Here is a 24,847-nt window from a genome sequence, read left to right as displayed (position 1 = left end):
AATTGATTTAGTTTCCAGGTTTGTCTGTAGGAGTCATCTAAACTGAAAACTGTCAAAGGAAGGATACCAGGCAAACTAGGTCACTTATTTGATCTAATATGCAATTTCCTACAAATTACTAAATTAGTGCAAAGATTAAAACTTTCTGGGAATAACACGAACCACCTCCCCTCATTCTCCACATTTGCTGCCTGCCTTCCTCTATTTTTTCTTCTCACTGAAGTTCCTTGTTCTGCTTCCCCCTCAGTTTCTACTGCCTTCAAAATTTTTATTACCCTTCCCTGATCCAACAAAGGAAGGGTGAATTAATCTCATCTGTCCCTGCAAGAAATTGTATGCTTTGTTTAGAAGCTTGAATCAGCAAAACTGACTGACAGTAACAGATCTCTGCATAACTTGCATGGGTTTTAATACATACATTGACTGCTCTTACAATATTTTTTCCTCTGGTGCGTGATCTCTTTTTTTTTTTTTTTTTTTTTAAACAAAAAGTAAAAACTTGCACAGTTTCCACATGAAACCAAAAAATGTGGGTTTATTTCTTTTTCTTTAATCAGTCCCAACCAATTTAGCAAGTTGATAGCATCTGGCCTGTGACTACTTTACCTTGTTGATAGCTTAAAATCTGATTTCAAAGTAACGTTACCCCCAGGACAGTATAAATGCAAAGACTTTGACCATTCCCTTTGAAAATGTGAAAAATTGATTCTTGTAGATGTGAGATGCCAGACTCAATGGAACAGCAATGAGAAAAACGACACAGAATTTCCTCATAACCGCAACTTTTTGCATGACCCAGTGAGAACTAGACAGTGTTTGTCTTTTCTAACGGCTTCTTTTCCTTCACAGGACCAATATTCCCATCATGAATCATTACTGTCCTAAACCTTCCCGTCTCAAGTATTTAGAGATGTTTACTTTGCTGAAAAAGAAAGTGGGCTTTATTAATCCACCAAAAGCTATATAAGAAACAAAGCATTATCATGGGGTGGCAGGGGAGAAGCTTTTTAGAAGGCTTTATGAATTTGTATGTGAATGTTGTCATTGCTGCTATCACACATAGGAACAAGAGAGAAGAAATTGAAGAGTCGACTTTTTTTCAACAGCAGGCAGTTATAGTGCAGCAAAGCAGAGGGGAAAAATGTTTTGGAGACATTAAGAGATATAAAACCATAAATGGAATAAAATAGGTGAAATATTTGAGGATTGCTTATAATAATTACACAGTGCATGAAATAACAGCATAAAACATGATAGGAGCTAATAGGGATGAAGTCAATGGTTGGTTACCTCTGTTCACGCTGAACAACAGACTCTTCTTTTTGTGATGGATATATTTTGTTTCTTAAAACTTGAAGTCTTTTATCGCCACACTTTTAAATGAAATGTAACAGTTACCACAGCTAAAAATGTTGATCGAGGCGATGTGATAGAGTCCGAAATCATTTTACTCTGTAAAAAGATCAGAATAAGGAAGCTGACAGTGTTATTCGATCTTTGGGCCAAAGGTGTCATGAAACATAACAGCACGGTATGCCCTGAGGTAGTCTGGGCTGTCATCCTGAACAACTATGCGATATGGAACTGCCTTGTGGCATCAAACTTCACCTGACCCAATACAATTTAGAATTTGTTTTCATCTGTCGGGTATTAAGAGACTAGCATTAGAAACAGTTCGATTCAAAGATTAAAACCAAATAAAGTAAAGCTTGCAGATGTGTTGTCACTTGCAAAACTTGGAAGGATGCAGATTTTAAAATCATTCAGGGCACGTTTCACAAGCAATTGTAGAAGTCCTTCCAAACTATCATGCAACAATAGTCTGGGAAGAAATTAACTAAGACCAGGGAGAAAAAATATTATTTGTTTCTCATTATTCTGGCAGAGAAGTAGGACTAAATATTAAAGTGACTTATAACTTTTATAATTCTATTCAACCTTTTCCAGTAAAGATTCTGGTATCATAAGAAATCTAGGGAATGCCACAGTAAGAATGAACATGTTGGGCCAGAGTCTGTGCTTATGTGAACCGGTGCAGACATTCACAATGGCTCTTGTTTTGGTCAGATATAACTAGGTTAGGCTAGAACAGATGGAAGTCGTGTTTAATCATTACTTTAGCTTAAAGTCTCCCTGAAGCAAAAAAAGAATCAACTTAGTAACTAATGGCTACGTTCTGCTAGTCACTAACAAGAGTCCAATCAATATTTAGTTACATGATGCAATTAGGTTCAGAAGACACTTCTTTCAACGTGTATTTTGTGTACTAATATTTCATAATTAAAATGTAAATGACCAACATTTACTCCATTCACAAATGTTGTCCAGTTCTTCTTGACACTCAAATTTTGCTAAAGCAATTGCTCTCATAATAGTCTATAGTATGCAGCAAAACATCAAATTACGATTATCACATAGATAAATCATAAAAAAACAGGCTATGCAAAAGATACATTAAAGGATTTTACAGAACATTTGAGTTACTGTATTTACAAAAAGAATATGAAACATTGAGTATGCTACTTACAAAATACATATGTAACATGTTAGTTACACACTACAATGTAAAATAATTGTTGTAAGACTGACTAATAAGGAAGACTGACTGTTATTCATAGACAGACAACAGGAATTTCTTCTGTAAATTAAATTTCAAGGCTTTAGATTGCAATCTGCAGGTGGCTACATACAAAATAAATATGAGCAAGAACTGCTTGATAATCAACTGAACCAAAGCCAATATATAAAACAAATAAGGTTGCTACTGGGAAAGGAGAAAAAGTATGGAAAGCCCTGTAAGACAAATGCAAAGACTGTTAAATGAAATCTGAACAGAAATCCAGCTTAGGGAAGGTATCCAAAAAGGAATCGGAACAGATTTGATCCTGGGCAGATGTGGAGAGGGAATTTTTAAAATTAAAATCTAAAGTGAACTAATTCTTTACAACAACAACAATAATGCAATTGGGGTTTTTGTTTGTTTTCTGGCCACTCAAAACTATTCTGTCCCGAATGAGGTTTGCAATGGTAAATTGACACCACAATATATTGAGTTTTCATAAGGAATAGAGTTGCTTTCCATCTTTTGAATTTGTTTTAAGCTAAATGAATACAAATATTGTATATGTTTATTAACGTATGATTATGCTTTGCATATAGACAAATAATCCTAAATTTCAAAACAGACCTTGGAAAACTTGAGAAAAAATATTTGAGATGTCAAAAATAGGCAAAATCCAAAATGTATACATATGCAAATAAACAGTAAATTTTAAACACGAACTAGGAGTTATAGTTTGGAGTTAAAAAAATGAGAAATCACTGCTTCTAATTATTTCACTGCATTTCAAATGCATCCAACAATGAACTGTATAAGTGTTTTATGTAAAATAAAGCTATTTTGCTAACAGTCTAACTAGTTTCATATTTATGTAGCTTGCTCAGAGCTGTGACTGTTTTCAGTAGCAGTGTAGTTGAAAGTATGCAGTGTTAAACTAATACCATTGGAATCACATTGCGCCTTTTCATCTCCCTCCACTGATGATAAAATTGATGGAATCAAGCTGAGTTCCTAGAATGTGGGCATGATGCTTAACCTATCTATATATATGTCATTATAACTGGATTGAGTGGTTGGACATTGAGATGGGGCTTGTCCTTGGAAATAGTTAATTCAGCAAGGAATACTTCTTTCATAAATGTACTGTTAAACTAAAAAAAAAAAAATCAAGATGTATTACAGAAGCAATTAAAAGGAACACATACATAGACTTTTAATGCTCTGACATAATATTTGTGTCAAATAACATTCCTTCCACATTTAGAAATTTGAATGCACACACAAAAATTACTGCTTCTCTCACCTGTGCTCAGCATCGAACTCTAAACTGTAATTTCTGGTGTGGCATTTTATGCCCATTATAATCACTATCATACAAGGTTCAGCTGGCCTTATTATTAGGAAAGATAGATTAATAATCAACTTTTTAGTTTCCATTAGGAACCACCTGCCCTCCAGATTTTACAGAAACAGCTTTCTTATTTGAAAAGTATTCTGAACCATGTCATGTGTCCCATGGTAGCCCCAGACTAGTTTTCTATTATTCTTATTGCTATTATTAAAAATGAATTAATCTTCTGCCCTTGGGAACAGCAGATCGGAATGGCTCTTACAAACCCTAGCAATGTAAGCGAGGCTGGATTTAAAGGTTTGCAGCCAGAGGTTACTGGCAAAAGGCAGAGAAACCTACTAAAAAAAGACAATTTGACCACTTTAGTTGCTGCCATTCAAAGCCCAATGTATTAATGTAAATTGCCGTTGATTTCACTTAATACACCAGCCTGAATTGTGATGGCTTTAATTCGTGATCACTGTCAAACTGAACGGCAGCAGCTGAAGTGGATGCCACTCCCTTTGGTAATAACACACATTTGTCTTACACAGTAAAGTGCAAATGCAACCACTTAAAAAGAACTTTTCTAAAGATCTACATACACATACTGGGGGATGGGGGAAGAAAAAAGAAAAAAGTCAGGTATTTATTCCCAGTTTGGGGCAAGACAGATCGAGTGCAAGAAGCCTGGGATCTGAGAGCTAGCTCTAGAATACTATGCAGTACAGTAACTTAGCATTCTTTTGACTAAGAGCCACTTTCCATCCAAAAACTTAATAATAATAAGCACATAGCCATTGAGACAAAGAATAAATTACTTCTGAAGATCTTAGCTCCCACATAAATGAAGAACATACAACAAAATATTTCTGAAAACAGCTTGACTTGCTCCCCCCCGAGCACCTAGATAATTCAGAACACAGGAAGATGTTACAGCTGCCCTACACTTTCATATAAAAATCTATATCTATCTGCCATGTATAATGAAGACCACTGGAGTCTTCAGATTACTGTGAAAGCAGGTTACTTAGCTTTTTTTAATGGAGCATGACACACAAAAGGAAGAAACACAAATGCATCCTGAAAACATATTTTGCTTGATGACAGCAACACTTCGAAGGACTGGTTGAAACGGACATCTGCTTTTAGGTCCCCCCCTGCTCCTCTCCAGAACCAATACCTTTTCATTCAGGAGAGAACACAAAGTAATTAATCATTGTTGCTTTCCCTAAACTGTAACATCAGTGGTCAATTTAAGACCTTCTCAGCTATTTTTATTTCTCAGTATCAATTGTTGACATCTATTTCTGGTTAACTTTTAGGTGAGCTGCCTTGTATTATGAGCAAGGTCCAACAAAAACTGCCTTGAAATACGGGCAATGGGGTGATTTCTAGGCCAGGGACTGATAAAAATGGTCAAGATTAAAGGACAAATTAAATTATACGACAGCTAATATCCTTTAGCCTGTTGGCTGCTTATCCCCAGAAGGAGGAGATGAAGGACTGTGGTAGCGGAGTGACTATGAGGCAGCTGTGGGGACAGACTGCTGAAGATTGAGTTAAATACAAAAGAGGTATCTAGGCAAAATATCTCAAAACTCTGCTTCCATTCCCATAGGAATGCGCATTTGTATCTCAGCTGACTGCAAAGAAATTCACTGAGACGTTTTACATGAAGATTGAACTTCTCGGCAATAAGATCAAGAAAACTGGTTGTACAAAGAAGCTAATCTCTCCTAGCCTATTACCATGGAATATTTCTGTACTCCATGTTGTGAATAGAAACACACGTTTGTGAATTAGATTCAGATGTTTAACGAACTATTGCATGAAGGAAGCTGAGTTAAAAAAAATAATAGTTAGAAGGACATAAGAATATAACACACTTTCTCCAGTGCTCTCACACTGTCACACTGAAAAGCGCCCTCTGAGTTCAGACTTACACAAGGCCCTGTCTAGTTATCCTATGAGGCCTACGTTAGTTCATGACCTACAGCATACAGACAACAATGAGCTATTTTGAAGGTGTTAATATTTATCACTGAGAAAAGTGCTTAGAGGAAACTTCATTAGAGATGAATTTCAAGAGGCATCCTTTATATAACAACAAAAACTTGCTCTTCAAATTCAAGAAGAATGGTATGAATATTGACAATCCAGGTTTTACGTCACCGAAAATGAAAACAAAAAAGCTAAGAGGATAATTACATAAAAAGTTAAAAATATTCCTTAGACTTCCCCGTAATAGTTCATAGAATGGCTTCTGCAAAGAAGGCAGTTTGAATATCACGACAACATAAAATTTCCAAGGGAGACTGAAATGAAGAGCAGGTACATTGATCAAAGTTAACAGTATCTACTGCACTCCTTTTATCCACAGAGCAAGTTATCACGTCACAGAAGTCGATCGGTTGGTCAAGCACTATTTGCACTTGGTAAATTCATGCTGACTACTTCCAGCAGGAGTTATTTGAGAGTTATGACATAAAAGCGGTATAGCGAAAGCTATAGATTTTTGTCTGTGGCTCTCTTAAGTCCATGGGATACCAATTCGTAGCTTTGTTCAGTGTTGCCGTATCATAGCACAGACCATCAAATTAGACTCGTCTTCAAGAATGCCTCAAAAATATTTCAAAGCATTATGACAAACCTTAACAAATAAGAGATAAAATAGAAACATTAAGCATCCAATAGTAAAATAGATTTTTAGTTTCAGACACGTACAATAGGGAAAACAAGGATTCACAATGGTGGCAGAAGTTGCCTCAAAACAAATTTGAAAAAGGTTCATTTGACTTGAATTTATTGCAAACAAATCAGGCAAGACAGCAAGTCTCTGCAATTCTAGGCTTCCATTTCCCACCTTCTCCAATAACTCCATATACTATTTACCATCCATAAAAAACCATGAATTTTCATATAGATGGATTGTTATCGTGTACAAAAAGAATACAGAGTTTATCATTTATCAACTGTCACTATCTTAGCTTTAAATTATAATAAGTGAAATATATTTTCTTTTAGGAGGAATAAACTCACGTGTCTAGTAGTTGTGGGGGTTTTAAGAACTTTTTTTGAAAATGATAGTAAATCATTTAAATGAGACAAATACATTTAACGAACTGGACCCATTTTCTAGTACAACATCTGCTTAGCAATGTTTTTATTTCAGTATCTTTAGTGATTGTAACACAGAGCTAATCAAAGAAAAAACCCACAAAGAATAGAAAACAGCAGGCTTACAAGCTTGCTGTAAAAAAATAAAATAAAATTTAAAAAAAAAAATCTACAAAGGCTAATACAGATTCCTTAATGGTTCAGTTGCCTCGTATTTATTCTCAGCTCTCAAGGATATCCCAGATTGCTCTGACTTGGTTATCCCCACAATAATCCTTTGCATTTCCTTTTATTAAGACAAGGATAATGCCCAGCAGGATGCTTTAAGTTTTCTAGAAAATAACAATATGAAACTTCAATATATTGCTTTAAGATCATTGGCTTAAATGTGGTAACTTGCAATTCCATATTTAATATCCTAACATTGTCTTCTCGTGGGGAAAAAAAAAAGAAAAAGAAAAGGAAAAAAGATACTTAACATTTAAAGCAAACACTGCTGTCACCTTTCTGAACCAAGTCTTTATTTGTCCTTACTTACATATATATCATTTCTCAATAATTGAACTGTCATTTAGTATTTTTATTAATGCATTGCTTTTAAGTCAGTCAATTAGTCTGAAAGCCATTTTATTTTAGAATGATTTACTTTCATTTTTATTGCCGTGTTCTCATCATTGAGAAATGGCCATATTAGTATAAGTATGAAGCGCTATAATAAGTATGAGAAGCTGAAGAAGTATTCTATATTTTAATATCCTGGTTTAAGGGACAAAACCATCTGCCAAACAGGAGATCAACTTTTATCAAAATGTTTACATTTTTATCATAAATTATTGAAAAAAACCAAACGTGCATAATTTAATTGACAGAAATCATGCTTTAGCACGTTCTCTTTCAAGTAAATTCTAGCTTGGCAGTCCTAGGAAATCTCTCATACAATAATCACAGATGCTCTGCATCATTCTGATTCACTGACAACCAGGAGGAAACAGGTTTGTTACAGCCTGATGAACTAGGTTTAAAACCCGTCTTTCACATGAAAGCTAAGAGAGTCTGTCTGTATATGCCAGCTACTCCAGGTCAACAGCACTGTTGGAGTTCTTTCACCCAATTACTTCACGAACACTGACGCTCATTTATCCAGTCCCTTTCAACATTTGTCTTTCTAGAGAAATTCCTTTCCAAGTAGTCATTAGTTCAGAAGAGGCACACCGGACACGGTAAAGCATAAATCCTTTTGGCAAAGGTATGACTGCAGTTTAGACAAGCAGCAGAAGGAAGGGCCTTTTTAATATTGGTCAAATGACCTTTGTGAAACAGATTTTCCTCTGCTCTCTATTACAGCATTCTCCACAAGAAAAAGCAAGTTGGACAAGAAGAGGAGAACGTGCTTTGGAACCAGCACAGGAGAGTTCAGGTCCTTGCTTGCGTCAACGTGGCACCTGTTGGTTTAGTTCTCTGTTAGCAAAACTCTTCATCTTTTTTTTTTTTCCTCCAAGACCTTCCAAACACCATCTCCTCACTGCAGATTTCAGAACATAATCTGAAATCTACATATAAAAATGCAGCATACAATATTAATCAAAGTGCATTTACTACAGTGAAGTGAAAATTTGTTCTGTGCTTTTAAGACGACAACCAAAACCAAGACAAGCAGAAAGTCTTTGGATTGCTTTTGGCAACTTGAATACTTGAGAGCATCTTGATTATTTTTGAGTAGATAATTTGTTAAAGACGGAACATGCTTCATAAAAGGCAGAAGAAAAAGAAAAGAACAGCCCAATCAAAACTAAGGAGCATATTTCTTTCAACCCGAAAGCTTTTATCACACACCTGTGCTTTTACAAACAGTATCAGCAAAACAAACTTTGCCAACAATATGAATTTCTTATAAATATGTATTTCTCATTTCTGAAATTTTATTTTATATTTGAATGTATTTTAACCCTACACACACACACGTATCAAGCAGCAGAGTATAATCACTGTCACCTTAATGGCAAAAAAGTAATTCAAGCATCTGCTGACCTTTGGGGAGAGGCTGGCTGCAGTTCTCTCATGTCAGGATTTCAGACAGGGCTATGGTAATTGTGGAAAGTGCCTGAAGTATTATATGAAATTACATGTTTAGCATGTTAACCCATAAATAAGAATAAAGGTAAGATATAAAAAGACAGCTATTAATAACAACATCATCTCTCTGAAGATATCCAACACATCCTAATTAACTTTGATGATTTATTGACCTATTTTTATAGATGTAGTAATTGAGTGAACAAGCAAAGGCTGAGCTCAAGATAAGTGGCTCAAGGACACCTAGGACCCCATAGCAGGCGAGAGTCAAATATTCATCTCCTTACTCCCTGCTTCTTTCTTCAAGCAGATTATCTGCTGAATATGCAGCATTAAGACAAGTCTTCCACTTGTCTTCCACTTCAAACACTTATGAGTGTTTTGATATGTGAGAAATATGAGGTAAAAATATGGCTAAGCTCTTACCACATTTCAAAATTAAGGAATTGCCCTGAGTCAGTGTTGTTCCCTTCATATGAGCACTTCCAGCACAGTTGTTTCTCCCTCTGTGATCTGATTAGCAATGCCAAGGTACAAAGGACATGTGCTGCAGGATGAACAGGAAAAAAAAAAAAAAGGTGTCTATTGTATATTACATGTTACATTATAATTCTTATTATATGACTATATACAATATGTATGTTGTAATATGTATAAGTTATATGTATTTACATATAGGTAGGTCTTCCTCATCAACAAGCATATCAGTAAGAAGGTCCCTTCAAATTTCAAACTAAGCGGCGAAGAGTTTGTTCTAAATTATTCTGTAAAACCACTGTAAATTAATTCAAGCTAGAGGGGTCATCCCACATGTATCAAAAACATGACTTTACTCCATTGCATCACAGGAAAATTCAGGGTTGTAGGGCAATGATTAAGTGACAAAAGTTTCAATTAATTAATTGTGGGGTTTTTTTAAAGGTTCACAAGGGAAAGGGCAGGAGAGATTAATTGATTTATTATACAACAATGCTGCTACTGCTAATTAAATCTTTCATTAACATCTTACAAGAATGGGAGATATCCATCTCTTTTTCCTTTTATCTCTTGTATTCATTGATAAAAGTAGTAGTATAAATTTGTGTTTGTGTTCCTCTGTTCCTAATAGTTACAAGCACCTAGTAGATCCATTCTGCTCTCCTTTCATCTTACTAAAAATATGAAGATTATGGACAATATGGAGCAATTTATAAAAAAATTGGTCCCTCTTTCTTTGAAAGGAAAACATATTTCCAGTCATGTAGACATTTCCACTGACTTCAGTGAGGGCTCTGAGATTTCTGGCAGATAGGTTCTCTTTAATCCGGATCTCTGCTGTCACTGAAGTCCCTTCTCTATCTCCTGATCATAGCTGTCTTCTCTTTCAACTCACTAATTGACAGCATTGAACATGAAAATCCATCCAAATCAGATCACTGGTGAGGCAGACACTGTTAACCAAAAGGACAGCCCTGAAGCGGAGAGAAAAAGAGCAGAGAGCGCTCTAGAAATCTGTTTTCCATGTTCTGGCGGACAAAGCCTTTGGAGACTATTTACCTGTGTCAACTCACTTCTGCCATCGAGACAACCTTACCTTTTGCTCCCTGCATTCTCAGGGCTGTGGTAGTGGCCCTGCAAGCATTCTCACAATATGGTCTGTCATTGTTCTTCAGCATCAGTCTAATTATCCCCTATTTAATTTTCACTACTAGTTAAGTTACTGTTTTATAAAGCCAGGCAAATGCAAGAAGAGTAAACTGTAACAAGAATTTGGAAAAATAATGAAAAAAAGCACATTTCAAATGGTAGATAATCTGATATATCTCACAAAGGCCTAGAAAAATGAGATTCTTTTTTGTACTTGTAGAAACTAACTTAACTACACAAGAGTTAGAAACTAACTTAACTACACAAGAGCACAAAAAATAGAAGTAATAGAAAGCTGTCAAAATAATGGCCTAGTTCAGTATGATTACAGGAAAAATAAATTGCTAGAAAAACAGTACAAATGCCCATTTCAAAATGGAACGTGCTAAGTTATCAGCTTGGAAGAATGATCTTTGACTTACTGGTAGCATCCCAAGAAAGGCTCAAGTATCTTTACTTCAATAATAAAATAAAATTCTACTCTTCATTTTAAAATAACCATCTTCAGCTGGAAGGATAATTTTCTGAATAGGTAAGATTTCTCAAATAAGTGTAAAGATACATTTAGATATTTGTTATTTACAGATACCTATAAAAAGCCTGAATACAAGAGATAAACTAGAAAACAATATGCACACTTAGAAATATATGTCTAGAATGTGAAATTACCAAACTAAACTCCATGGAAATTAAATAACTGTTGTCTTTTTATAGTACCTGGGAAACTAAAAAATGTTAAAGATTATTGTTAAAACAGGCTCTAGAGACAGAGAAAATAATGATTTGTTAAGCTCTCCTTTGGCTTGCTGTTGAAGCAAGAGCAAAAATGAGGAAGTGTTTTCAACAGGATTATTATTGCTTGAAATATTTTCACTTCCCAAATATATGTATTTCATACACATAAACCTCTACGTATTTCATGTTTTCTCCCAGGCTCACCTGGGAGAGAAAGCTAATCTTTGCTGATTTCAAATACAAGAGTCTGCCAAGATTTTCTTGGGTCAGCTTCAGAAGGAAAGCAGTATTCTCAAGGAAAAAGAAAAATTAACTTTTTTCTTGAAAAAACATTTCATAGAAGTTACTGAACATATTGCTAAATGTGAGGATCCAAGCAATCAAGTCAATGTAAAATGAAAAAAAAAAAAACCCTTCATCTAAGATAAGATTCATAAAACACTAAATTTGCGAGCTTTGTACACCTTAGTAATTTTGGGATTTCTCCCATTAAAATTAAAGCGTGTATCGTTTGCACTTCACTGTATCATCATTACAAAACAGGCATGCACAACTTCAATAACAAAGGGAATTTACGTTTTTCAAGAACTTATAACTGAACATTTTATTCAAGCTGTTTTATTACTGATTACCATCTAGTTCAACTACTGACATGTTCACAGAAATCTCTACATAAATAAGGATGACATAAATCCTTTTCTGGTGTGACTACATACTAGCAATATATAACCCATGAAGAACAAGAGCTGGTGTTTATCATTTCACTGCATTTATTAATAGGAATATTAAGAGAAAGAAGACCTGACTCAGCAACAGGTGACATTTGAATACATAACTATATTATAATCTTAAATATATCCAATACCAAAATTATCAGGCATCAGTATTACTGCAGTATTGCTTACACGCACAATACCAGCCTAAGCTTATATGCCCCTACGCTGCTCTGCTATTTCTATACTATCCCTTTCTCCTGTCACTAAACTGAGCTGGGTCCATTTGCACAGATAATCAGCTCCATGACAAAGGAGGAGTGGAGCAAGAGCTGGGCCATGCTCCTTTCATTTTTCCCTCTTTGTCCTTGAATACGCTGTTATAGAGCTAGTAAGTATGAATGAATGGGCACATATAAGCACGAAGGGCTTTTTGTTTTAATCCTTCCCCCCCTTCTACCATCACCAAGATTTTTCTCCCAGGAAATGAACAACACTATATATTAGTGAAAGATCATCCTTGACACGTAGTAGATCCCTAAAACTGCATCAAGGGCACAGTGGCTACAGGATATCCATTTTCATATCACAGATTTATGTGTAAATACAATATGGAAGCAAGCAGAAAAAAAATTACTGAATACTGAGAAATTTATGTTTGTAGTATAAATTGATAGTTTAACATGGGACAATGAAACATATAGACAAGCATGTAGACACCGCTTCAGGGCTAGGTTCTGAGTTAGAGAACATTTAGATGAGTCCTTAAGTCTATATTTTCTGCAAAGGCATCTGTGGATTTCCAGCCCTCCTACATATCTATGCTAATCTTAGTTTCCTAATCCCCTAGGACAGTTAAGTCATCTTTTTTTTCCTCCCTGCCTTTAGCAGCCTTCTCTCTTCTACAGGGAAAAAGGCTATTCTAAGTTGCAGATCATTTGGATCTCTCAGAAAATTAATCAGTAGTCTAAAAGAAATTAGATGACTATTGGTGAGCATAACACATAAATGATGCAGTATTTTTTACTGCAAATGAAATCGCCTCCTCTCTAGGGGCTTGCCATCACTTAAACATTTTCTCCAGAAGCACAAAGTACTCCAGAATATGGTGGAATCCTCAAGGTTGTATATTATCCAAAATTGTCAGGAACAACCAACAACAAAACACTAAAGAATTGCTTGATCCATTCTGTTCAAACAGAGTATCAATAGGTGTATATAGATTAATTTTATTTAGATTTCACTCTGAAAGGCACTTATGATAGAATAATCCAAATGTTTTTACAAAAGTGTAATGCAGTTAGCTTTTCTAAATGCAGAAATCTTTTTACTTGCATACATTGGAGCCGATTGGCAATCTGCACACAGAGAGGAAGGTGGAAATGAGAAAACAGGCCTTTTAGTGGCTGTGAAGTCCAACTACATCCCTTCGCCAATTTGCTATTGCAAAAAAGAGCTGCCAACACTTCAGAGTGGCTGCAGAGGCACAAAGGTCTGCCCAGAGGCCTGTGGACTCCAAAGCACTGAGCCCTGAGGAAGCCCTTCCACACAGCTGCTAGAAAGGACACAAGAAAATCCCTCTGAAAGTGGGGAAAAAAAACCCCAAACCAGCAAAGCCAGTCATTCTGCAACCTTTGAACACTTATTTTTGATCCATGAAACCTGCCTAAATAGTCTCATTAAGGTAGACTCTATCCTTCTGCCATTACTATAACTCATGAATTTTAAGCTGGCTCTTTTCTAAGCAATGAATCAGTACAACTTGCTAGTATCATCAGTTCTCTGTCCTGTAACTTCAGCCTTCTTTTAATGCTTCTGTACCAGAGAGTTACTTAAAAACAGCATTGCATGGTCATGCTGAGTAATTAAAGCAGTAAGATTCATAACTAATATGATTTGTCCTTTTTTCCCCTGCCCCTATTCTCTCCTTGTATCCCCGCAGGTTTGAAATAACCAGTCCCTGTTCAGAAAGCATCATAATGTAAAATAAATGGGTGAGCTAAAGCAGTAGTAGTAATTTTCATTTACAGAAAAAGTTAAAAGTAGTTGTAAATGCAACTATTAAGTGATTTCATTCCTAATAAACTTGTCTTTATTTTACTGTGTAAATAAATAAGACTGGTAGGACATCAAGCTTTTATGTTACACAGCTGATATTGTTTAATCTTGTTAAAAGTAGAGAGTAAAGTGAATATTCTATACTAAAAATTACTGCAATGTATTAGCTAGCCACCTACCTTGTTGCCTTAGACACCATGAATTTTGAAACTACAAACCCTGGTAGAGATTAGATGCTAAAATTCCCTCCTATTCTTAACTTTAGCTATCAGGTTACAAAACACATACCCATTACTTTCTTACAGTCCCATCCCAAAACCACATATGTGTCTTTCTTATGTCTTCCTCGTCTTCTGACTGTTTTCTGAAGGGATGGTGTGAATATATACATACATTTTTGTTTGTGTGCACATTCTGAAATGCACCTAGACCCATGGCTCATTTTACAGCACCTATCAGACCCCATTGTGGCTAGGGGTATAAATATCTGTGTGTATGTATTATAAATAGATATACATCTATATAATAGGCCCATTGAGTATTTAATTTTCATTCTCCAAGTTCTTCCATTAAAATAATGAAAAACTGATTTGAGCTCTCCCACCTTAAGTGGTTACATTACCTATCACAGTTTAACAAATACAAAATATAGCTTTATTAGCAAGCACAGATATGCGCTGTAACTCAACGACACAAATGTTTGTCATCTTTTAAGAAAATTTAGTTTCTAATGTTCCCCAACTTGTGACACATAATGAATAATCAGGTAGAGTTATTTCATTCACACTTGATTTTTTTATTTATATATAGTAATAACTTTCTTGCAAAACTAAATGACTCATTCCCACATTGTCTGTCCCGTCTTGCATTCCTCCATAGCTTAACCATCCAGTGGTAGTGTGTCATAAAACTAAAGCGATGTATATGAGAATGTGCAATTTATTGCTTTACTGTTTTCTAGAGTGAGAACAGCATTCCTAATCTAAACATCAGTTTTACCACATAGCAGAAGACACATTTAATATTTTAAACCGCATCATTTTACAGTAGTCTTATCATCAGTTACACTTGTGACATTCTTTTTGTTGAGTCACACGTATGTTGTTTAACTGTATAGGTCTTTACATAGAATCATTTAGGTTGGAAAGGACCCTTAAGGTCATCGAGTCCAGCCATTTTTAAATGTAAACTTTCTTAATGAACAAACCAATTAAGATGCCCCTCAGGATGCATTTATTTGTGGATAGATAGGAAATTTCTGACAGGTGTTGGGATTCTGAAATATGAATGTCAACAAGTTACTGAATGAGCCTTTGTGGTTTCCTTTTTCTTAGTTTGGGGGTTAATTTACATACGAATACTTTCCACTGGCCTTATTCTGATGTCCAGCTAATTATTATTTTCATAGAGATAATTTTAAACAACCAAATGGTTAATATTTGTTGCATTACACTACTGTAATTCTCTTCTACTAGAATCAGTTATGGTACATTTAAAGGGGGGAAGGAAAGGAATATTTTACTTGTTTTTGGAAAGTGTCCTGGTTTCAGCTGGGACACAGCTAACTCTCTTCTAAGTAGCTGGTACAGTGCTGGGTTTTGGATTTAGTGTGAGAATACTGTTGATAACAGGCTGATGTTTTACTTGTTGCTAAGTAGCGCTTATCCTAAGCCAAGGATTTTTCAGTTTCCCATGCTCTGCCAGCAAGCAGGTGTGCAAGAAGCTGGGAGGGAGCACAGCTGGGGCAGCTGACCTGAACTAGCCAAAGGGGTATTCCATACCATGGAATGTCATGCCCAGTATATAAACAGGGGGGAGTTGGCTGGGAGGTGCGGATCACAGCTCTGGCATCAGTCAGCAGGTGGTGAGCAATTGCATTGTGCATCACTGGTTTCTTTTCTTATTTTTTTCTTTGTTGTTGTTGTTGTATTCTTTTTCATTATAATTATTATTATTATTAGTTAGTAGTGTATCTTTTAGTAGTGTATCTTTTTTTATTTTTACTTTAGTTATTAAACTGTTCTCATCTTAACCCACGAGTTTTACTTTTTTTCCTTTCCTCCTCCCCACCCCACTGGGAGGGTGGAGGGGGAAGCGGCTGCGTGGTGCTTAGCTGCTGGCTGGGGTTAAACCACAACAGAAAGGAAGCATCTAGAGAAATGCTATTATTAAGAATTCTACAGCTAAAAGACGTCCTTGGTCTGGAATGGTGTTCACTTATGTCAGTGCAAAGCTAAGTAGATTGTTTCAAGTCACTGGTGAAGATGAAAGTCAGTTTATGACTCCCATATTTTCCATCTTGTGGATGTTAATATACACATACCGAAATGTATTATTTCATTGGCTGCTAACTTAAGAGACAACAGCAGCAGGGATACCTGTGGCAGGAGACTGACATTACATGCCTGGTTTTACAGGGTCACTTGCTGAGTACATCTGTTTTACCACTCACAAAATGTTATTGTTTTGTAATATTGTAGAAGTATGGATTACAGAAACAGTACATGGACCAAAAGGATGTCATTTAACACTAACCACAACCAGTCAGTCTCATTCTGTTCTGTGCTACGGCCTTTGTCTCACTTGTAGGTCCACGAGCCTATGTATTTTTGTCACAAATGATTTTACAGATATTGAACAAGTTAGATCTCTTCTTCCCCTTGAGAAATAAAGATTAAAAAGGATGTACTATAGAAACCGGTAGGTGATGAGTATCTTCAAAAATTAGTAAAATATTCATTTCATTAGTCATTGATGTGATCTGAGCAAGCAAAATGGACTTCTCTTTTCTTAATGGATTTAGAGAGAGTACGTTTTGTCAAGCTGTTAATTAGATCTTAGGAGACAGGCAACTCATTAAAGCTTTGTGTGTTCTAAATATTACATTTTTACAACAGGCTATTTATATATATTGCTTTCACAATTAAATTCTAATGGAAGTACAATTTTAAATGGAAAATATTATTCAGAATTTATGGCTGACAAATATTAGTGCTCCTGTGACAGTACTACGTTTCAGAGGAACTCTGTCTTATTTTCTTTCTCTCAAGTTTTAGAGCCTTTATCCTTGAAGATTGTCTTTGAGTAGTTAATTAGTTTTGTCAGTCAACTGCCTCACATTGGCTTACCAACTTTTTTTTTTTTTAATTTTAAATCTCAGATCCTTCTGACTGAAATGGAGGGGAAAGGACACACTAAAAGCTTAGAGTTAGCTGTGGGCATATAAATACAATAAAATTAGAGCACAGAAAATATTTCCAGGGTTTCTTTTAATATTAAAGGATCAAAACTCTACATATCATTCCATACCATATCTTTTTTACTCATTTAAGATTAAATACTCCATCATTCTCTGAATACACTAGAGAGCCATATTGAAGTTTCTCATTAATTGTATTATTAAAAGGTTTCTGAAGAACTTGTGGAGATACTTGATAAAACATAATAAACCTCTTTGGAAAGTTAGGACGAGTGGATAAAAAATATTTATAAAATATCAAAATGAACATGAATATATTCAATTGATATTAATTTTAAGCAGAAATCAGTAAAATTATTGTTGTATTACATCTGTTGCCAACAGAAGCAATTTAAGTGATTTTCAGCCAGCTACATTTGTTTCCCATCTTTCAAAAAGTTATATTCTTTGCAGATCTGTTTGGTGGAATGATACAACTGAGCCAATATAATCTTATGAGAAACTTTCAGATGTACAAACTTCACAGTATATTTGATAAGTGAAGTCTTCAGAAATCACTGTTTTCAAATCCATTAGTCTTTTGCACAAGAACTTATCCCTACCTTGAATCATCTGTGCTCAATTTCTTTTTCAAAAATGCAATACTTTGTTAAAAAAATATTATTACGTTTCTTTTAAAGAATCAACATATGAGTCAGATTAAATCCTGAGATACAAACGGGATGGATGCTTACCCTTGAAGATCACTTAGAAGTGGAAGAAATTTCACATTCTAAATACAAGCCTAACACAAGCCTGTGTATTGCAAATCGGAGGAAAGAATACCTGCTACTGATTTTTTTATATATATATTTTTTAAATCTTAAGCAAGAGGCATGATTTCTTTGCCTGAGTTTATCCATCCACAAGTGCAGAGGCTTCCCTATCTCCCAGGGCTTTGTAAGGTTTGTAAGACAAAAACAACAGGGGGAAAAAAAAAAAAAAAACAAACAAAAAAACCCACCCCCCATCCCCCAAAAAGAAGATTGATATACTTAGATAAAAGGAGTTATGCAAGTACATACCTGTAGCAGAAACATCATGGACTTCAAAGTCTGAAAGAAAAAAAGATTTAGGCAGGTAAACAGCCAATGAATTCTTCTGAAATTCTGAAGAACAGTCATATTTTTCTCTACTTGACAGCCATAAACTTATCTATAGATATATTTTCTTTTCTGTTGATATACAGTAGCTAAATAATAATGAATTTTCTGTACTTTAAATATCTAACATCCCGTGGTAAAGACAGCAATGAAATTCGAATAATTTGTTTTTAACCTGTTTATGTTTTCAAATGAGGTTGAAATAAAACAACAAAAAATAAAATTACAAAAAAAAAAAAAGAAGAGTTGAAAGCCTCTTTCATAAGCTGTTAGCATCCATGGCTCTGTTTAAGCTTTGTTAGTTCACTTTCCAAGAGCTCATGGGTATCTAGCTCATTTCAATGGGAATAGCCTTTCTGAATGCTCCAGTAGGGACCAGATGGCAAGTTATTTAGAAATACTTAACTGGTAAATGACACAAGCATTAAAACCTATAGCAATCTGAAAATGCTTCGAGTTATACCAGAGCAAAAATTTATGCTAATTGTTTTCTGTTAATAACATAGTCTCAAAGACGACTATTGAAAAACTGGCTTATCCTTTTAGGTTAGAGACAGATTTATCACTTCCAAATAGTTACTCTGCCATTGAGTAATAACTTAAAAGAAAATGTTTTCTCTGGTGAAGAATTTTCTTATGCTATTAATGATAACATGTTTAGCAGTATATTAACCAATGAGTTTTGCCGCATAAAAAATGCTCTTACCTGTGCTGTTATTGAACATTTGCACAGTTTAGCAGAACATGCCTCCTTTCAGGAACAGGAAAATCTACGCAGTAGTATAATAATAAAGGTGTTGATTTGCAGTAAAACACTTAAGGAGAAGGCTCTTCCTAGCCTCCCATAAGAAAGCTGAATCTGTTTCAGCAGTAACATTGGCACAATTGTCTGAAGAGGAAACAAATCCATTTGAAAACTCCTCATCTTACAGTCTACAGCCCCCAGGAATTCCACTGATGTTCAGATCCCCCCAGAACATGTCCTTCAGGGAATTCAGTAAAACTTCACTGATGTAATTTGTTCAAGTGTTTAAGGCTATGTTGAACTGAATCCAAAGGGCTCGGGACTGGCTGCCCCTCTGCAGCAGAACACGTCTTTCGGCAGCGGGTGATGCAGAGGCATCTGCCTTTGCTCTGCCTTTCACACCTGGACCAGACCCATCACGGGGCAATGCCGGTGCCTCATGGGTGCTTGTTGCACCTAAGGACAGTGATAGCAAACTGAATGTCCATCAGTAGAAGCTGACAGCAGAGGTGTGGCATGAGCAACTGGCGACTGGTCACACTGTTTGGGGAACCACTGCTGCTCACCAGCTCAGTAATTGGGCTTGCTTGCCCTTTGGTAAATGTACTCAAAGGTATCTGTAATCATGAACAACAGCGACTTTGAACGCTGCCAGCTCCAAAATAGACACTTATTTCCCAATGATGGTCACTTACATTTCACGTTAAAAATCTCTGTGATAACCGAAATCCACATCCTCCCAAACCATTTTTTTCAAATAATAAAATGGTCTTGACTAAATTATCTGCTTTGCCTCACATTTTCAATATAGTTTTACAAATATGACATAACATAACAAGGGTTTTTTTCCCCTTTTTTTTTCCCCCTGGGCTGGGGGAAGAAACACCTGCTGTTTATCTTGGAATCATAATTTATTCAGGAAAGGAGAGTGGTCAGAAAAATAAAAGCAACCTATTACACTGAGTCCAACGCTAAAAATGTAAGTGCTTCTTACGAACACCAATTCCCTCTCTGACTTTTCACACTGTCAATCTTTCCTCTGCTAGGTCCTTACCTTCCCACTTGGAATGAAATGCAAGCAATTGGGAAAATGTTCTGCTCTCAACAGTTGACACAAGAGGTAGGAACAGAAGCAAGTTTTGGCAAAATTACCCAGGCCCTCCCCACTCCCCTCCCACCCTCAAGGTCCCTCCTGAAATTCCCATGCAAATTCCACTCTTTTGGCACTTTCTTTTGCTAGTTTTAGCACTGCTAATCATGTCGTTAATATTCAGCCTGAGGAAACCCAGGCATAACAGGGAGAACTTATCCTCTAACTTTCTTTTCTCTCCTGTTGCACAACACAAGTTTCATTTTTACTTAACAAAATTCATTAAAACATGTAAAATCTCATTGTGTAATTTAAGTATAATACATTTTATCACAGTACACCTTTCTTTAAATATTGAAATTGTACCATAAAAAGCTTTGCGGGCAATATTTATCCGTAACTATCCCACTTTTTGGCCTGTACCGTGTCTAGTAACGTACAAAAACTTTGTAAGCTGCACTGCATAACATATCTAGAAATGCGTGGATGAAAATCATTGAGCTGACATGTTTTCAAAGCAGAATATTGTGTCTCCTGCTTCCTCTCAACCCTTTCCTCCATGCAGCAGTTTTAAACAAAGAGAAAACAAGCTATCAAGGGGAGTAAAGAAGCCTCTGAGAAACAATTGTCTATGAAACCAGGGCAGCAAGAACTGCAAAGATGTTATTATCACAACACTATGGCATAATTTACAAAAAGTCTCTTGTACTACACTGCTTCTTACTTTTCTGGACGTCAACAATAAGAACACTTTAACAGACATTAGTAAACATAACCCACACAATATACTTTTTATATTTTCTGTATGCGTCTTCTATTTAAATAACTTCATATCAGAGACCTAGGCAAGTAAGCTGATTAGAGCCATAAATGTGTCAAGGATCAATATAAATTTAAGATTAAATTTTGTGTAGGAAGATCTTTACTGGATTTAGATGCTCAACAATTACTGACAAAATGTGATACTTGATCCCAATTGCAGAATAATCACTAAATATAAGAAAGAAACTGAGAGTAACTTGATAGCTGAAGAAACAAGGAATTTCCATGTAGAGGTACAACCAGGAGAAAAAATTCTGTTTCTATGTTTAAGGCTATTTGTACATTTTTAAAAAAGGTAAAGACATAAGAGAAATTTCTAAAATCTTACAGACACAAAGTAATCCATAAAAGTCATTGATTCATATTATAAATCAGGACTAAAACATGCACTGATTGCTCACTGCATTGTCTAAATGTATTCAAACAATCTATGTTTAATCCCCAGATTTTACATACAAATACTTCTTTCTTAAGATCTCAGGAGTCCCCATAGATTAAAGACTATGTAAATATGGAAAAGAATAAGTATGAAAGGCTATCAAGTTGCTCATTTTATTTCTTCTTTCTCTTCAGCTAAGCTAACACTATCAGTTTTAAAGGGCACCACAGTCTCAGCAGCAGTAATAGGATATTTGGCTTTTTGCTGCTAAAGTGCACAAAGTTTCAATCTGAAAACATGCCTATAAACTGAAGGTCAATATACAGGGTAAGCAGACCAGCATGCAAAGCAGTTCAGGATTTTCCAAAGGCAGCGTGTGTTGAGTGTGCCACCTATCTCAGCCCTCACTTATTGAGGATATCATTTTTTTTCCTCATTTGTCAGGTACCGGGAATGCTCCTTGGCAATGTCCTCCATCCTTTATAAGCACCTATAGATGCTTACAGGACACAGAGCTCCACAGAGAGCTTAGTTCCCCAATTTTAATGTTAGTCTAGCTTTCCAACTCTTTCTATTTATGTTGTATTTCATTCCTATTCTTGTAAAGGCAGGTTTTCCAAGCATCTTATTTGCTTTCCTCTTTAGCTATCCTGCCACTCTTTTCATCCTTACTTTTCTTTCTCCAGCATTTTCTCTCTTGTGTACCCAAGAGCCAAAGAATTTTTTCCTTTATTTTTTAAATAGGAATGAGCGACAGATATGCTATTGAGTAGAAGATAAGAAAAATATCCAGAGTATTTCAAAGCTGTTTTTCTCCTTTACTTACCACCAAATGATATCACACAAGCAACACAAAATCATTTGTGAACCTAATCAAAAGTTCAAGGTGGCTTGACAAAAAAAGATTCCTAGCAGATCAAGAAATATAGGTGATTATTTTTGGTTTTCCATCCATAAAATGCAATACAGGACTCAATATTCTATATTTTCGACACATTCAGTGTATTTTATATATCTCAAAATAACCTTCTACCACAACATGAAGATCAGCATAAAGTCATTCTAGTTGTGGGTTCAGGTTATTCAGGCAGATGAATAATTAAAAGTCATTTACCTAATGGCTAAAATCCAGAGGAACTGTTCTTAAGAAGGATGATGAGTCATAACTGAAATGAAAAGATGTGATGCAGTTAGTGGCATTATCCACAAAATTATCTTACCTGTTGGATTCACCAAGCGCCTCCACATGTGATACTACATAATTTTAAAAGGAACCTAACACTGACATAGATTTTGGATAAACAATGGAGACTGTCCAACTTGCAGAAAAAGAATAAAAATACACAAGCTTAAGACTGGACATTAAAAGTGGCTGTTGATACTTTTCCACCTCTGCTTTTTTTCAAAGTGCCATCAATGAAAACATGAACAATACAATATTATTTAGCCCTACAGAATAGCCCTGACAATTTCTAGCTTCCTTTTTAAAATGCAGTTTGATTAAGGACATAAAGGAATTAATAACTAGAGCTCTAGAAGAAAATGCAGGGAGACATCCCCATTGGGAAAATCACTGGACCTGTGAATATCCTAGCATCGACCTATGTGAAAAACTACAGTAAGTATATCAGATAAGTATTTCTCTTAACCACCATCATGAGGTTTTCAATATTTTGAGAATTTACATGCCTTACAAGACTTTGTTGTGCACTTCTGTTTCAAAGGTATGATGTAAAAGTTAAAATTTTTTTTACAAGAATAAGCCTATTGTACATTTAAAGAAGTGAAGTCTATGAATACAACAAAGATTCAACTATTATATAGGATCCTGTTAGCACCAATTTACCAGATACAAAAAGTTTGGACTTTCTAATCTCAGTATCTAAATCAGAAATAAAAATTAACCAACTTAATAATCACTTTCTCCTGGAACAAGTTACAAAATCCATTTTTCTCACTCACAGCCTAAAAGCTTATGCCATATTGATAGATATTGGAGAGCTCTGTGATTGCATTATCAAGGCTCTGAACCCAGGTTATCAGCCCTGTTTCATAGCACAGATGGTTAGCTCATATTCGACAGCGCTGTTGTGGTCATATGGCTTCTGGTTATTTTGAACCACGAGCAGATCAAGCTACCTATAAACAACACGCTGTGAGAAATGAAGGACTTAGTAGATTATTAACTCTCTGTATACGGTGCTGTGACATCAGGACCAGTGGCTTGCATAAACCAAATGGCTCATGCCAATCCTAAAATAAGATATGAAGTAGCAGAGAAACATCCCATTCCTATGTAATTCATATTTTCTGCCTTGTTATTCATATGTGATTTCCCAGAAATAATTTTCAGAAATAATTGGTAGTTCCTGCTTTCATTTTTACTGCTAAATCATCATGGACTGAGCAATCTTGTCCAGCTGGACTTTGGTCAGCCAAAACTGTGATTTCTTAATTCAGGTTGCTCTTGCAGGTGAGATCAGGGTCTTTGAGTGGTGCCCTGTCTTCCTTGTGTGCTTCTTCGGTGTTATTGCAGGTAAATCAGCTAACATGCACACAGAGCTTTAGTACTTTTCACTCACTTTGTGTCTTTGGTGGTTCAGAATACCTGAAAGTTTTCCCTCTGAAATAGGCTGGCTATGAGTTTATCTAGTTTCTTCAACTTCCCCATCACAGCTAAGAAAACAGCCTTATCTTCACTAAATGTATTTTATCACTGGCAGATATCCAAGGCAAGGAAGAGTGTCTTGCGTTGGAATCTGATGCCCTGCAAAAACATTATCTGAAAAAAGATGTCAGAGACGGCATATCCCAGAAAATACAAAGAAAGAAATTAGAGCTGTTTCAGTTACAGAATGGAAACAGACATTTCTTCTCAGAGCTTTATATTTCATACAAGAAGAAAAATAAACAGGCCAGAAATAAATTTAGAGGAACAGGGACTGAAGGAAGCCTTCCCAAAGAAACGTACACCTGAGAAAGGAAACAAAGACTCACATTGTCCAAAAGTACCACTAAATAATGAATCAAGTTAAGAAAAGTTACTCCTCTGTTCCCTGTCACTATATTCAATAATGAGAGATACCATGTCATTTAACACAAGTAAAAAAAACACGTTCAACCTATTTCCTTTAAAATTTATGAAAAATTCCATCATTTGTTTTCGGATTTTACAGTAACAGTAAGAGGGAACTAGATTTTGCATACTGAGCAGGACACTCCTTACAATTAAGCTCTTATAAATGCATGGTTTTG

At 35.6% G+C, this 24,847-nt stretch overlaps 1 long non-coding RNA gene across 2 annotated transcripts in view; it reads right to left on the bottom strand.

Moving 5' to 3' along the window:
• Positions 1-1,199: 1,199 nt before the first annotated feature.
• LOC127015853 (uncharacterized) overlaps positions 1,200-24,847 on the bottom strand; it is a 132,665-nt gene continuing 109,017 nt past the window's right edge. For both annotated transcript variants that reach the window (XR_007766391.1, XR_007766392.1), the window contains 6 exons: positions 22,707-22,758; positions 19,263-19,326; positions 18,479-18,508; positions 9,510-9,630; positions 9,039-9,111; positions 1,200-1,452 (listed from right to left, as the gene is read on the bottom strand). This is a non-coding gene — a long non-coding RNA (uncharacterized LOC127015853). The remainder of the gene's footprint in view (positions 1,453-9,038; positions 9,112-9,509; positions 9,631-18,478; positions 18,509-19,262; positions 19,327-22,706; positions 22,759-24,847) is intronic.

This window comes from Gymnogyps californianus, chromosome 4, assembly GCF_018139145.2.
Source record: "Gymnogyps californianus isolate 813 chromosome 4, ASM1813914v2, whole genome shotgun sequence".
NCBI classification, from domain to species: domain Eukaryota; kingdom Metazoa; phylum Chordata; class Aves; order Accipitriformes; family Cathartidae; genus Gymnogyps; species Gymnogyps californianus.
The sequence above is the reverse complement of the archived record's forward strand: the minus strand, read 5'-3'. Positions and strand labels throughout refer to the sequence as shown.